The sequence below is a fragment of the Scleropages formosus genome, chromosome 8, assembly GCF_900964775.1.
Source record: "Scleropages formosus chromosome 8, fSclFor1.1, whole genome shotgun sequence".
NCBI lineage: Eukaryota > Metazoa > Chordata > Actinopteri > Osteoglossiformes > Osteoglossidae > Scleropages > Scleropages formosus.
In genome coordinates, this window is record NC_041813.1 from 7,247,558 (window position 1) to 7,253,557 (window position 6,000).

Sequence of the window (6,000 nt, forward strand, 5' to 3'; positions counted from 1 at the left end):
TCCAGGAACACATTCTGCTCACACACCTAAGCCGACACGTGCCCTCCTCTACCTCGACTGCAACACAGCTTCTACATAAATACAGTGGAAATGCTGCATTTACTGTTTGCTCTGGGCAAAGATGGCACAAAGGTGACAGAAACTTCCAGTCCTTGCCACCATCCGACTGCCAGAAGAACAAATTTGGTTTCAGACTGTTTTCTTCTTGCCATTTAAATGGAATGACCAACTAGCTCTCATATACACACAGACACACACCGGCTAAAGTCGCGGCGAGCCGGAGCCTAACCCGGCAACACAGAGCATAAGGCCAGAGGGGGGAGAGGACACACCCAGGATGGGACGCCAGTCCCTCCGCAAGGCACCCCAAGCAGGACTCGAACCCCAGACCCACCAGAAAGTGGGACCCGGCCAAACCCGCCGTGCCAAGCGGATGTTGACAATGGATGGTTACTAAGCTTTGTAGTAAGTTCATTTATGTTGAGCATTATTTTTGGAAGCATTCTCACTTTACAGCTCCCCCCCCCCCCCCCCCCCCCCCAAGTGCCTAAAACTTTTGCACAGTACTGTATATACTGCTACAGCCATTTATGAGTGCACATATACAGTATATATAGTTTTGTAGTACAAGAACTCTGTATATGAGGGCTGAGTGTATACGATTTATCTTGTTCACAAGTGAAAATCTCTTCGTGATGTGTTACGGAAATATCCCAAGCTGTAACTGCCCAGAGACTGTGGTTGTTGAATTACAGTCATGAGGAACAGGAAGGAACATATCACATACCTACATGAAAATACACCCTCTGACCCAGATGGCACTGCTGGGATTATCTTAAAATATACTTATCATAGAGGAGTGCAGACACTAGCAAGAGCTCGTGGAGAGGAACGGGGCCCTAAGTCCTGCTATTTTTAGGGAGTTCATACGGAGCAATGTGAGCATCAGTATTTTCAGGTTTTATACTTGCATCTGTTCTGGTAATTATTTGTGTATACAAGTTAAAATATAATGACAGGGACATTTTTGTACAGATAATTTGAACTAAAACAAAACACATCCAATGTATAAATGAAAAGTAACAAAAACTAACAATAACAACACTACTAATACTATTACAATTCCTAGTATCATTAAGAACAATAATGGTTATGAAGAACAGTAATTAACGCCGCTATAATGCCTGTCACGTTCTATCAGCTACACAGAGTGTGCAAGGGGCCAAAAGCACCTGTCAGCAGACTGAGTCACAGCGTAACATGAGCCACGTCACTAAGTCTCTGTAAACACACAAGAAAGCAGCTCCCTGACCCCTGTAACCCGGAAGACAAAGTCCTCCCGCTGGAGGGCGTGGTGCTCACCTGTACGTGTGTGCGTACTCACGAGGGGCACCGGGGTACCAGTCATCCAGAGCCCGGCCCTGCCAGCACAGCACAGAGCTGGCCATCTGAGCTACCTGGTCCAGCCGGCTCAGTGCCCTACCGGGCTGCTGGGCTCGCCAGAGTGCCGCATCGCAGCCCGTGCCCTTCGGTCAGCGCCAGGCTCTCTCACACACAACCTGTTTCGCGGTGTAACTTCGTCCTTGCCCTTCCCCTCCTTCACTCAAGTTCTCCTTTCTCCCCGTTTTCTTCCATGTGCGTCTCCTGCGAGGACAAGCGCTCCTCATCCAGCACTGGTTCTGCTCCTTCTCTGTCCTTCCGCGGAGTGCTATCTGCCTCTCGCCCTCACCCCCCCGCTCTCCCCCACTCAGCAAACTTTCCAAACATCCCCCCGCTACCTTTACACTCGCAGCCGAGCAGAAAAAAACACTTGGCGGGATCCGACTTGAAACGCTTTCGTTGGTTCTCCGTCTCCTGCTCCACGTATTTCCTGAGGACCGCTATGCTCTGCCGTTGGTTGGATACATAATATGGCTTTTTTTTCCATCTGGTGGCGGCTCCGTTTCTTTTTTCTTGCTCTTTTCTTCCTCTCTGTATTACACACAATGCATCCCACGCACAAAAGGGGAGCGAGAAGACGCAACAAAGGACAAAAAAAGCATAGGAAGAAAGAGAAACCATATGGAGATAGTTACGCTGACAAGCTCGGTGCAGGCCGCTCTCAGAGCTCTGTTTCGGACGGGGAGCACAATGTCCAGCCATAACTGGCACATGGGGGAGACAGCATATTTCAGGCAACTTTTGCAGAGACTGAGATTTTATTCAACTGAAGAGCTGTGCCAACACTGGTCAACCACTGTGTGAGAACCTGTCATGACTGCTTCCACTTTGGACCGTGCTCCTGAGATACTTATTTTTTTCCTAGCAAGGAAAAGGGAAAGGGACATAGACATCTTCTTGAAAGCACCTACTGTTTAAATATAGAGGGAGTATTCTAAACAAAACTGTTTATATATTATTACATTGTGCTGAAGCAAATGAATCAAAAATGGCTTTGAAAAGTCTAACATCAGCATGTATATGCTGATGTTAATAAGGTGTGTGGGCTAGTAACACTACATAACACTAAATCTAAGTGAATAAATGTAAATGTATAATACATACAAGTTACATTGCATTCAGATACATTACACTGCTATGATCTTCCACCTCTGCCCGCTTGGTGGTCCCACGCATAAAAGGTCCGAAAGCAAAAGCACGGCCTCCCCCTCTCACTCAGAACTGCTGAATCTCTCTCTACATTTAAGAGGGGTTTTAAAACTCATCTCTTCTAAACTCACTTCACCCATGATCTCTTAAGTTCATGTAATGTGTAAATGTTCATGCTCTATAATTTTGAGATCAAACCTGTTAAACAACAGATAAATTTTCACGCAGCTGCTCCTGTAATAAATGTTTATTAAAAAAAATATTAGGAATGTGGTTAAGAATCGTTGATATTCAGATAAAGTTTTGTGCAGCCACTCGTGTGATGAACATTGGTTCATATGGTGGAAAGTCAAGTAATTTAGAATCCGGCATCTGCATCTAAGTCTCTCTTTCTGGTAATGTAATGTACACGTTGTATTTTCTATAATACATATGTCGCTTTGGAGAAAAGTGTCTGCTAATGAATACACACACACACACACTGCTTGTCCCAAGCAGGGGTCACAGCAAACCAGAACCTAAACCAGGAACACAAGGCATAAGGCTGGAGGGGGAGGGGACACTGCCAGGACAGGACACCAGTCCATCACAACGCACCCCAAGCAGGACTTGAGCCCCAGACCCACCAGAGAACAGGACCCGGTCAAACCCGCTGCGCCACCTTGCTCCCTGAAATGCATACATGTAAATGTAAATGTACAGTATATAATTATTTCTCCACGGGTCTCCCCACCCTGTCTCTCTCCTTTAGATTGCTGCAGCCACCCGTATTCAATTTACGTGTCTGATCTCAGCACGCCAGCAAGAGCGTTACACTCCTTCAGCTCCGGCCACTTGGTGGTCCCACTGACAAGGGGCCCGAGCTCAAAAGTCCGTAGGTTTCAGTTTGGGCTCCTTTGTGGGGAAATGAGCTCCCTCTCCTTCACAACTACTGAATCCCTGAAAGGATTCAAGAAGGGTCTCAAAATGCATGAAACCAAGTAATCTCCAGATTTACAAACTGCTCCATAAATCTTTATCACATCTGTCACAATCATCTGATTTTCTATTTCACTACTTGCGAACGGTCGTAACAAACATCGCTTCGATACTTGTGTGTCTGCATCTAAAGCTCTTTCTCCATCATGAAACACGTTGTTTCATCATTGTGAAATAAATAGTTCCCTTTGACTTGTATGTTGCTTGGGGGAAAAAAAGTGTGTTATCAATGAAAACATGTAAATGTAATAATTTTATTGCAGCATTCATAAAATAACTAGGCGTTTGCAAAAACTATTTCAAATGGCTGTCTGCCATGTTACCCAAGCCTCACACAGTTGTGGCGCTGGGCTCAAACAGTGTTTGTAATGGAGTTTTCTGAAGTCTCACTGTCAATCTTTGGTGGGTATTCGTGTATCTGCGGGCCAATTGCTTCACCATCACTGCCTACCACACACACACACACACACACACACACACACACACACACACACACACACACATACACACACACACACACTCACTCACTATGCTGAGCTCAAACTGTAGCCAAACAGTTAAGACAATGCATCTCCCAAGGGCCCGACCTCATGCTCAACTCACTTTTTTTATTCCTTTTCTATTTTAAACCCTGAAATCACAGGGTACAGGAAGTTAATCTGCAGTTACCATGGTGACCCACATAACTGGCCAGGATCCAGACTGGATTGGCTAGTTTACAGGAAAGGGGGTATATCCAAAAAAACCAGGTGGCTTAGCTATGGGGTGGGCTGACTTTCAGCTCAATTGTACACACACAAACTGATCGCATTGCAAGTAACTGATTCACTTGAAAGAAAGTAAAAAGAATGTACATACAGAACACTGTACATGTGACACTTCTTTAAACACCTCACTTGCCCTTCGTTTAACCACATGGGAGAAACTGCCATGCAAATGCAGAACTTTTGAGACCCACCCACTGGAACTTTTCATACAGGCCTCCGTCTCCATCAGTCTCTTTAACCACAACTAAATCTTTTGAGTATACTGGCATTAGAATACAGTACACACCCACCCGACTGCTGTGACGCATTCTGACCGTGCATCAGCAACAAAGAAACACACAATAGCACATAACTTCCAATAAAAATGATAAAGGACTGTCACTTCTTTCATAAATCTCCATGACTTCGGAGTCTGATACTGCTTTCAATACATTTTGAGTACACGTTTAAATCAAAGTTCATCACCAATGGCCTGATGTCCTGTTCCTCAGTCAGTTTATTTTCAGTTGAACTAAGTCTTAGCCTTTGCCAAAATGTCATGTTTGAAACCTAAAGCCTAGCAATTTTCATATGCACTGACAGCTTTTTAGGACTTTCAATTCACTGTACAAGTGTGACTCTTTGTCCCCATCTAGTGTTACGCTGCATCTTCATTATCGATTATTTCGCTTGTCCACTTTGTCCAAGGCCACTCATAAAGTTACATTTTGCATACTGAGCTGCTTTTTACATTTACCCATTCATACTGCTGGAGCAACTCGCAGTGGAGCAGCTCAGGGTGAGTTCCTCGGGGGTACTAGAGCAGGAATAGGGGTTCAAACCTGTGTCCTTCGACGGGCATTTTCACATTTATTCATTAGCTGCTGCTTTTTTTTTCCAAAGTGACTTCAAATGTTGAGCTACTTACAATTATTAACCCATTTATACAGCTGTGTAATTTTACTGGAGCAATTCAGGGTAAGTACCTTGCTCAAGGGTATTACAGCAGGGGGTGAAACTTGAACCTGCAACCTTTGGGTCCAGGCACAACCACTAGGCAACTGTAGCCAAGTAATGAAGTTCTACATCTTTACAGTGGTTGGACTTGCAACACACTCAGTTTACAAGCACACACACATTTATTTCTGTCTCAGTTCAGAGATACTTACGTGAGGGATCAATGCTTAGATTACCCTCTGTTCATTCATATTACCGTCACTGAATGTTGCGCACGCAGATTCATTTCATGCATGCGATAGTAAGATGTGTAAGACAGACATAATCTACACATCTTAGCCTTCTCTTCAAAGAGACATGTACTAAATACACAAATTCTGGGAGAAAAGATGTCCAGTTGCGCTTTAATGGGTTTAGTCAGATAATGACAGCTGTGTCGGGAACCTTATGCCACTCAAAGTTGAACCCTGCAGCCATCTGCCATTTGGCATCTGTTTGGAAGAGTTCTGAGCCAGCGCAGATTGCTCATCACAAAAAGCAGCAAGCAAAGAGCCCTGGAGGAGAAAACGAACACTAGCGCATGAGCGTGTGTATGTGCGTGCAAGCGTGTGCCGGACTGATCCAAATGTCGACCGGCAAGGAAGCGGCTGCATCAAGCACTTGAGTGAAGTTTAAGGCAGACCTGCAGGATTCAACCCATGTTTTTGGGGTGAAATACTGCGATGTGGCT